The 10,494-nt window shown below is 43.7% G+C and overlaps 1 long non-coding RNA gene across 2 annotated transcripts; it reads right to left on the reverse strand.

Annotated features, from left to right (window-relative positions):
* Nucleotides 1-296: 296 nt before the first annotated feature.
* Nucleotides 297-2,726, reverse strand: LOC125321789. 2 transcript variants are annotated; one of them, XR_007201690.1, is made up of 3 exons: nucleotides 2,679-2,726; nucleotides 2,467-2,603; nucleotides 297-1,348 (listed from the first exon to the last, which is right to left on the reverse strand). It is a non-coding gene; the product is annotated as an uncharacterized LOC125321789 (long non-coding RNA). The 2 variants fall into 2 exon arrangements; XR_007201689.1 differs by having other exon boundaries at nucleotides 2,467-2,706.
* Between the last annotated feature and the right edge of the window lie 7,768 nt (nucleotides 2,727-10,494).

The raw sequence follows: 10,494 nt of genomic DNA on the forward strand, positions 1-10,494 counted from the left end.
TTCAGCTTGGAAGATGGTAAAGAGCTTTTAGTTCAGTGACCCTGTCTACGCAAAAGGCTGTTGCAGCAAAACTCTCTTGTAAGAAAACTTGTTCCAAACCAAAGTCCACGTAGCAATGAGAAAACTTCATGAAGACCAGGTCCTGAACACATGCTTAGGTCAATGCATGCAAGCAAATCTTTCGATGTCAGAGGACTTGCTCCCAGGAGTTACTCTCCTCATGTGCACAGGCCATTGGGCACAAGGCATTTGTCTTGCAGCAGAACAATGAGTTCACAACCCTACAACAGGAGCAATTCTGGTTTGTATACATTATCTTTTATTTTTGAAGCAATATATCAGCTTTTTCAGTGTCTCCTTGAAAAAGGAGATTCCTGTTTGACAGAGCACAGCAACAAAAGGGAACATAGAGATTTTTATGGCTTTTGTCATCTTTTAATATTATTTTATGAACTGTGGTTATAGCAGTTTCAAACCATAGCCATTGCTTGCTGCTTTATTTCTACTTATCAGATGCAAAGCCAAAACTAAAAGAAAAGCTAACATGTTTGACATGCTTCATCCTGTGCAAGAGAACAGCCTATAACAGTTTGGAAGAAAACACTGAATTAAAAAAATAAGGAAAGAAAGGAAAGGAAAGGAAAGCTCTTGTTTTTATAGAATTATTATTTGAAAGCCGTGGTATATGACTCTGAAGCTGAGTGGTGTAGCTGTACATTGCACAGACTAGTGTATGCTTCTGACGTGCTAAACACTGATATCTCCTTATAATGATGTGTTAATGTAAAGGGAGTGATTTTGCAAAATTTTATGCCTTATTAAGGAAATGATTCAAGCCCAGGAAATGTGCGGGTTAAGTACTTGCTTTCATAAACATGGGTTATGGTGGAAAAAAAGATTTTAGATATTATGTGGAAAAATGCAGTAAAAAGCGCTGAATTAGCCCATTCCATTACACTGAATTGTTCAGCAATTATGGTCATCCTCCAGCCTAGAAAATTAAAGTATATGATGAAAACCCAATCTAAAGATATCCACTGCTGTGCTACTGAAGACACAGATCTCATGCTTTAGAGTCACTTTAGGCTTCAATGACCAACCAAAGTTATCTGAGGAATAAATTTAAACTAGCTATAGTCCCAGCCTGGGAGTGCTCTCTGCTCTTTCCTTTCACTTCTCACACCACTCATACAAATAGGAATTGCAGCAGATTTTCAGGGGCTCAGATGTGTTCTTCGTAAGCAGAAGATCTTGTACAAAATGCTCAGTTGCAAAGCAAGAGCAGTCCTCTTCATTCCAGAAGGCAGGATCAGGCCACCAGGCAGTGTGATGGGGATGGCCCATCTTGCTGCAGAAGGAAGAATGGAAGAAATAATTTCCAAATATTCATTTGAACTTGAAAGCCACTTTGTGTTTCACCTCTTTCGCTAGGCCATCGTGTTCCGTCCCCACAGCCGTGTCGGTGCTGGGGCTATATAAGTCACGGAAAGCTCTTCATGCACATGCTTGAGCAGCGTCTGCAAGCCCCTTCCAGGCTGAATCTCTACCTGACACTGATCTTCTCAGTGCTGTTTATGATCTAGTGTTTACTAGAGGCATTCACACCTAGTGCATATTAACTTAGCAGATCTTTCAGCTCCAAAAGCCGCTCACTGACCCTTCTTTCTTGCTTTCTCTCGGCTGCCTCTCCCCAAAGTTTAGAAGGAGTAACTTCAGCCAGATTCTTTTTTCCTAAATTTAAAAATAATAACGTGTCTCTTTGCTATAAAATGTCTGTCTCCTCCACTCCCAGCCTCCTGGGGTTGCCGTGGGCATGGTCTGTAAATTAAGTGGAGGCACTCAGCCCTCAGCTCAGCTCTAGTCAAACATTAGCTACAATGTTTACCCTTGTGTAATCTTCAGTTTTGCATTAATTTAATACTGCTCAGCACTTTTTAACACACTCAGCAAATCCGTGGCACGTAGTGTTTTGTGTCTGTATCTCCCCCACCAAACCAGGTTTTGATTTTTAACCAAACTCATCAAAGTAAACTCCTCGCAATACTCTCCCTCTACTTTGATCTTTACATAATAAAAAAAGATATGTTGCTTTCTGTGGTAATTCAGCTGTACTCTGAGGGGTTTTCCCCCCTTAACTTCAAAGACAGCAAATAGGAAATTGTTTTCATTTTTCTTTCACATTTCACAAACAACAAGTTCTAGTTGGTTTTGAGCAGCAGAAGGTAGTAAGCATCTCCCAATTAATAATTCCCAGGTAATATCATGGCATCTTGGAAGCATGGATGTCAAGAAATTCAGTTCATAACACAAGCAAATAAAATTCTCTTGGAAGGTCTGGCTAAAGGACAATCAGAAACAGAATGGGCACACATCATTGTTTTTAATCAGTCTTCTCTCTTTGAACCTTCTTCTGAGCAAAATAAAACAAACTCAAATCTTGGAGTGCATAGTTAGAAAGCCACTCACCTCCTGGCTTCAAAACTGCAAAATCCCACTGCGCTGGAAAAATCAGCAGCTAATGCCACACAACCTGGAGATCTCATCCCAGTCTTGTTACAGGTAATCCCATAGCGAAGAGGGAAGGGATTTTGTTAAAGCAAAGACTGAAGTAAAGTCAACATTAGACCTGGGGCTTTTTGGCTGATCCAGTAAATAAAAATCCAGCATTTCATACCCACCAAGGACACTTGTGTGACTCCCACCACACAGCAGTGTGGGCAATCAGGCTCTTGCATCAGCATTTGAATTGCACGATCTTTTCTGGACTGGTGAGGTACATCAGTACATGCATCATCCCACCTACACCTATATTAGTAACTCTGCAAGGATCAATAGCTGTGTGTTGAAAAGATTTCTAGCTCTTTGTGCTTTCATCATGTGGGGGCTCAGGCAGGGCCTGGAGAAGAGCAGGAGGAGCTGGAGGCAGTGGGGACCATTTTCACCCACATCACAATGCCCTGGTGAGAAGCTCTGGCAGCAGAAAGGGCACTTAGGCTGTGGTTAGAGGCACAAAGTCCAAGAAAAAGAGCTGCTTGAGCTCCATCACTTCCCCTTGCAGCTGATTTTTCATCAAATCTCCCTAGCTGTGCTGCTCCCACCCCAAGGACTTGACATGTCTGAGCGTGGCCCTCAGGGAGGGGGGAGTTGCACTCAGTCTCCGGCATGCTAAATTTAGCACAAATAGCAAAAATCCCAGAGCAAACAAGGGAAAACACAGAGCTTGCTGTTCCTGGTACATGAGACAATTCCCTTCAGCTTATTGACACACATCACTTCCTTTCTTCTCCCGTTTAGGGAAGTGTACAATTATGCGTGCAGCCGGGAGCTGGGAGCACCAAGCCAGTTCTGCTGGACGGTACCTGCCGGCTGAGCACTCCCCAGGGACCCCCTTGATCTGCTCACGCCTGTCTGAGGCCCTGCTCAAGTCAAACAGATTAAGGAAAAGTCAGTGAGAATTTAGGCACGCCTGGCTCCAACAAGCCATTTGCACCAATTCACAAAGGGAAAACTTTGGAAGTGTTTCCAAAAATACAGGCCAGTCGTGTGAGTTAAGCCTGCAAGGGAGCCTAACGTGCAGATTTTCCCCATAATCAGGGTTTACCTCAACTCTGTTTACTCTGTAAACTCTGGTTTCTCAACAGAAACAGCTCATCACGCTACACCCTGGCTTGACAGACATGCAGAAGGCTTTTGTAGAGACCTCGAAGTAGAACAACCCAGCTGTTTCTTTAATGAAAACCGTTGTTAGCAAACTATCTCATCATTTATCCCAAGAATTTTGGGGGGAAAAAGAAAGATATTAATAATAATTACATGCAATGGGAAGCTGCCAGACTGATGGCACTGAAAAGGAAGGGAGTATCTCAGGCCATGGACAATTTCCAGTGTGAACAGTAGCAGCATAGCTGTCCCCACAGCCTCTGGTGAGGGAGCAGAGGAAGAAACCCAGGCTTTATCCTGGAAACAAGTGAATTATTCAGAGCAAGACATTTGCCAGTGCGCTTTCGCTCTTCTATTTTTTTACTTTTGATTTGAGGAGTGAATTTTTGCAGGTCACTTATGATTTTAGAGATTTATTTCTCAGAATTGTTGAATAACTCTTGGCCCACACCACATCCACAGGCTGTTCACACTGAGGTTGCACATGCTGAACAGAGTGAGGGAGGTTAGTTCTGGGTGCAGGTTGGGGCTGGAGGCCACCAAAAGCAGGGGAAAGAACTGGACCACTTCCACCCCAGGGCTCAGACCAAAGTTAAGAGTGATGTGTCCCTCAGCTGATGAGAGAAGGCAAGAGCTCAGTGTCTGCGCAATGCAAGCAGAGTTTGTGGTTCCTTTGCACATCAATCCGTGTCAGTCCATTCATGCAGTGACATCACATTGGCTGTGCTGCATCCCCACAGCTCCCAATGGAGGTACAGAATGTACATGCAGATGTAGCCACCAGGCTCATTATTTTTCTGTCCCTATCACTTTTGTAATCAAGTGTCAGGACTGAATACCTGTATTCATTTCTTCAGCATTCACTTGGCTACTGAGGTGAGTTTCCACTGAAGAGGGGCATGAATAGCATCAGCACAAATTCAGTTCTCAAAAAAAATCCTTCAAATATTTATAAGAAAATAAATGCACACTATTTTGTCTTGTTTATTGTTCTACAGAATTGACCCACCAAAAGAGTCTGGAGGAGAGACAGTGATTTTCCGGCAGCAGGATGGCTAATAAATCAAGGGCAACACAACCTGGATCAAATTCAAACCACTGTAGGCTCTTCCCTGTATTACTGCCAAACCCTGAGCCACCCAGTCCTTCTCTGTCTCACCCCCCAAATATATGTTTAGATTCCAAACACAAAGCTTAATTGTTTATTAAGGAAGTGGTTAGGATGGGGAAATAATGCCACTGTGGAGGAAAGAGCAGGAGAGTTTTACAAGATGCAGTAGAATTTATCTTCATCTCCTCCAGATCAACTCCCTCACTCCTTTGTTCTTTCTTTGCTTTTGCTTTAATTCTTATTGAAATAGAAGTCACTTCTCTGGCTGTGGACAGGATGCTATGCAAAACCCACACAGGATGACTGCATTGTATTGATATAATGAAGAAAGATCAGCTTTCCTTGTATTCGTAGCCCTGTGAGACCTCTGATTAAATGTGGCCTTGTTTAACCCCTGTTTTATTCTCCCAGTGCAGCTGGTGTAATTACAAACCAAACATATTTTGCACCCTGTTGTAGTGAATTGATATATCTCCTGTTAAACAGAATAAAGTCATGCATGGAAAGTGAAGTGAATTTTTTCCTCTGAGGGTGTAAGACCGTGAGCTGGTACCTAACTACCTATTCCATGTAATGATACCCATGAAAACAACACAAAAGTCTTTAGTCACATATTTTGGTTGTTCATATCTTAGCAGCATATTTATGTGACCAAAGCAATCTCTCCATCATGTCCTATGGAGCTGTACCTTGGACAGGCTCACACTAATAAATTACTGAGGGTAGAATCAGAAAATTCTCAATAATGGAGCAAGGCACAAAAAACCCTGGCTTGTTCCTAAATCTGCAGTGCTCACATCATGTATATCTTTATTCAGTGATGCAGGATGACTCACAAAATGTTAGCTCAAGATATATTTTAAACTCCTGAGCTAGCACTGTCCTGAGAAGAAAATTCTAATTTTGCTTCCTGTGGGCACACTTTTGAGAGCAGATTACAAATCTGAGTAGTGAAAATTGCTCTCTCTTTTTTTCCACACAGGCAGTTTTGGAAGATCAGGACTTTTCACTGTAAAAACAGCAAATTGCCCACACAAACAATTTACATGCACACCCAAAACCACACACCCCAAATCCCATGCTCCTGTTCTCCACCCTTGCAGTGTGTTGCTCTCTTTTCTTCTCTCGTTGGTCAAAGCTGGGCTTTGTGAGATTGTCCCTAGCTTTGCTACAACAAATCTCGATTTTTCTACTAAGACAGAAAACATTCACTCTCTAAAACCAGCAGAGCCTTTTCCATTTCTGCCTGGATGCAGTCAGGATCACACATGCATTCTGGGTGTTTCGACTGGAAATCTGCACTGAGGCCATTTTGAATGTCTAGTTTTGAATGTCAGGCATGAAACAAGTCTGGGGAAATCTGGTCCCGTTGTGGGACACAAGGCAGCACTAAACAAATTAGAGCTTCCAAAGGGAGTAGCACAGCTGCCTTCCCATGCTGGCCCATCCAGGCTGTCTAGCAGGCTCTGCCTCTGCCAGTGCAACTGCTCTTCTCCTGGGAATCCCTTCCCTCCTTTTAGATCCAGCTCAAGGTGATCACCTCGATCCCACCTTCAATCCCAGGTCCTCATCTCCTGTTTACTTGGCACATCTTGTTTGTGTCTTTTGGAGCATATCAAGTACTTTTCTCAAAAAATTAATCCACGTATGATTTTGGGAATTGCTGGCTTCAAGGACTGCTCCCTATGGAGAGCACACAGGCAAGAGGACATCTGCTGTAGTTTCCTACAGTACTGCTGTGCTACCTGCCAGTAGTCTTTCAGAATCAGTATCACAGAAGAGTTGAGGTTGGAAAGTACTTTGAGAGATCATCTGGTCTGTACTGCTCTGGTCTCTTGACCATCTCTGTGGTCCTTCACTGGACTCTCTCCACTATGTTCCTGTCTCTCTTTTACTGAGGACCCCAGAACTGGACACAGTTCACTTCATAAGAAAGCCATACTTTCAGTGAAAAGCAGCAACAAAAGACAAATGTCAGACAATTAATTCAGTTCGCATCTATTGGCTGGATGAATATGGCTGACATGCACAAAACAAATGTCTCCTTGGAGGGAATGAAAGTACATCTTCTCTTTTAACCAACATTACATCAAAGGTAATGGTAAAATGGGTTTGCTTTCTGACAAGAGAATGTTACCAGGTCATGGACTTCATTTCCAGAGATCTGTATATTCCTCAGCATTTGTCTGTAGTTTTCAAAATTTGTCAGAAGCAGTGGATTTGACAGATTCCAGGGGAGGTCAGTCTCCAGCAGGCAAATGCATTTGCGCATTTGAACTTGTTATCTGCCTTTTTGGCATCCTTTATGCATGAAGATTTACTCTCTGGTCACTCCACATTAATGAAAATGGGACCATAAGTCTGCCTAGGAGCCAGTGTAATAAACACTCCCCAAGTCTGAGGTTAGCTGTCTGTACTGCTTGACTGATAGAATGGACCCTGTGAGATTTTTCAGGTCAGTCAGGCCCCAGACAAGTTTCAGGGACCTTGAAGAGGCCACGACAGACACACAGCATGAAAAATTTAGGCATGGCATTTGTCCCATGCCAACTAGCACTTTCTCACTCAATTTCCAGGCATGTTTCAAGGGCTAACATGAGGAAGGGGCTGTTCAGGTGGGAAATTTGGACAGGTGCCTCTTCTGGGCAGATGGAAGAGTCCAGTATGTAAGTGGGCCACTCTACAGTGGTAAATGGTCTAAAGGACGTTTCATTTACCAAAATAGACACACAGCAAGATGAGCCAGAGCAGGGTTTTCAGTAGTTCCCATCCCTAGGGATTTTAGTCCACACTGCAAAACCCCTGTGAGAGGCAACACGTCTCTGACTCCCCAGAAGACCTGTGGCACCAGCAAGGAAGAATGCATCTGCCCCAGGGACAGGCAGAGAAGGCACAGCATGCAGTACACCAGAGCCACCAAGTGCTGCTTCTCCATTACCACAGGCATGAATGCAATAGTTCACCTCCAGCCCACCCCATTCCTCTTTAACATAACACATTTGTAATGGAGGGTGGATATTACAGGAGTCTTAGCCATGCTATGTCAGCCTAGATCTACCCTGTCAGCAGCCCTGGGCACATTCCCAGGCAGGAGGAAAAACACCAACAGCTTTTTAGAAAGATGTTTCGGCCCAACTTGGGCCCCAGATCACCTTCTGAGATCTTTCTCCACTGAGTCCTGAGGAGTCTCAGATGGCTACCACCATATCTCAAGTATGGTATAAACCTTAGAGATAAATCTAAGGCAACATTTCTGAGTGATATCAACTAGGAAAGGGCTCTCCTCTCCTGCAAATCCAGACCATGCACTCCCCACAACTTTCAGACCAGTTGTACAAACAGTGCATGGCATCCTTTCCACCTTACATCCTACAAAGGGTCTGAGCAGAACAAACAACCCCCTCTGAAATCTGGCTCTAGCAGGGGGTTAGATGACCACGTCTCACCTTTTGTGTTGGAAACTCAACACGTGCTTGTTGGGAGACATCTGGGCAATGCCTGATCTGGCTGCTTCTTGAAGCGGGGGTTTCAAAATCTGCCCACACTGGCCCTCTTCTGCTTCCATTTAGTAGCACAAAGGTTTTTAAATCCATCATCTTTTTTCAGTAATTAGTGCATAATGGTATTCAAGCAGTATATCATAATTAGCTTCTCCCTTGACACCCTTCTTTGCCATATGCAGATTCAGAACATCTTTAAATTCTTCTAAAAGGCATTAATCTTTACAGTCAGGCATTCTGGCTTCTTTTTATCCCCTATCCCCACCCCAACAGAAACTGTCTTCTCATGAGTCAGTTAGGCAAACCTACAGAGTGTTGCCTGAATGTAAACCTGAAATCCAGTAGCATTTCAAAAGAGACCTGCCACTGTAGTTGGTGCAAATGTTTTCCCCTATTTGAGCCAGTTTCTGTAGTACATGATGTTATGAGCCCAGGTGGTACTCTCTGCACAGCTTACCCCTGAGTAACTTAGTCTGATCTCTGCTCATGGGTGACTTTTTTTTCTTCTTAAATGTGTTTGTTTGGGAGATGGAAAGAATGCTCTGGGTTTTGAAGAGGCTTTATGGTTTATTCGAACCAAACTACAGATGTTTTGTGCGGCCGTCACACCCATCAGTACTGGAGTCTGGTGTTGCCCTGGGAAGAGGAGGGTTAATTTGCCTCAGTCCAGCCACTAGGCATAAGGGAAGAAAGAAGAAGGGAAACAGTGATTCTAGGGGACTGTTCCTATTTACGCTGTACATTAAAAGATAAGCTTTCCCAAAACACACCATTCTCCTGCTGCTGAGCTTGGGGCGGTTTTGGGGGGGGTCAGATTAAACAGGGTTGGACCCTGGCTCTGCCTCTCTTCGCTGGATGTTCATTATGTGCATAATGTTCCTTGCTCTTGAAATTTATTTCAAGGTCAGAGAAACTTACCTTCTGTGTATATTGGGTTGAGGCATGTTTTGTTAGGAAAATTTATAAAATGGCTTGTTTTAACAGTTGTTACTGTAGATTGATTGGGTAATATTTACTCGTGCTATAATTATCTTATTTCATAGCAGTGAATGTAAAGAGGCAGCTAGGCATGCTGAAACCAGAATAACAGAAATCAGGAGATTTGCAGCAGGAGGCAAGGTGTTGTACTGTATATACTGTTGTGCCTTGTTATTTATATCAAGCTAAACTTGTTTTTCCAGCTATTTGTGCAAATGACCAGCTACCCAATAAATTACATCATTTCCAGCACTGAATGGCACCATGACATGTTAACTAGGAATTTAAGCACCAGAAAATAATCTTGACTGACTTGAAAGTGCAGCTATAAAAGCCCAATGAAAGCTAATTTTCTGAGGTAGGATGGGGAGGGGGATAGGTAGGAAACAGGCAGGAGGAGGAAAGAAGAGAGCAGGGTCAGGAGAGAGACAAAGAGAAAGTCTCATTCTCAACCAAATTCACATACACAAGTTTTAAAATTCTAAGTCTATAAGTATATTCCCTGTAAATATTCATTTCTAGGTTGATCAGTCTCTCCTTCCTTGGCTGAGCCAGCTCTGAGCCCTTCTCATGTTTTCAGGTGTAGACAAACATCTGACTGGAGGTGAACTGCAAAGAGCTGGTGCAAAACTAAATATGTGTAACTATATGTGGCAAATGCCGCCAAATAGAACTGTAAAAGCAGAGATGCATTCCCCACTTTTGTTTTAAACCTTTTGTATACAGGAGCAGGCCAGTGTGGAAAAAAACAAGAATTCAAGAATTATCTTTCTTTGGGTTTTTTTTCAGCTAGGCAGTTACAAACTACTTATACTTTTCATGCAAGCAAACAACCTCACAAAGATACCATGGTCTGAGACAGCAAGACAAGGAATGACTGACACTTGCCACCAGCAGGCACTTGGGCAAGGCTGACCATGTCACCAGGCACATTGGCTCCCCAGGACATCCAGCCCAGGTGGGGCTGGGTCCTGCTGGGCCTTCCTGCAGCCCACTTGCCCCGGGTTGCTTCATCTAGGGCTCACCCTGACATGCACTGGGGCAGTGAGAAGGATCCCTGAGCCCTGCAGGACAAGAGGGAGCCTCTTCTGCTGTGGTGGCATCCCTGTAGGTGGTCCTAAGGCAACAGCCTGGGAACAAATTGATGAGAAGGATCTGTGGGCGAAGGAAAACTCTATCCTCTCATCCCACAGCAGTCCCAGGACCATTTCCCAAAGCCTGTCACCAGGGTTTGCTCCCCAAACT

The sequence above is a fragment of the Corvus hawaiiensis genome, chromosome 2, assembly GCF_020740725.1.
Source record: "Corvus hawaiiensis isolate bCorHaw1 chromosome 2, bCorHaw1.pri.cur, whole genome shotgun sequence".
NCBI lineage: Eukaryota > Metazoa > Chordata > Aves > Passeriformes > Corvidae > Corvus > Corvus hawaiiensis.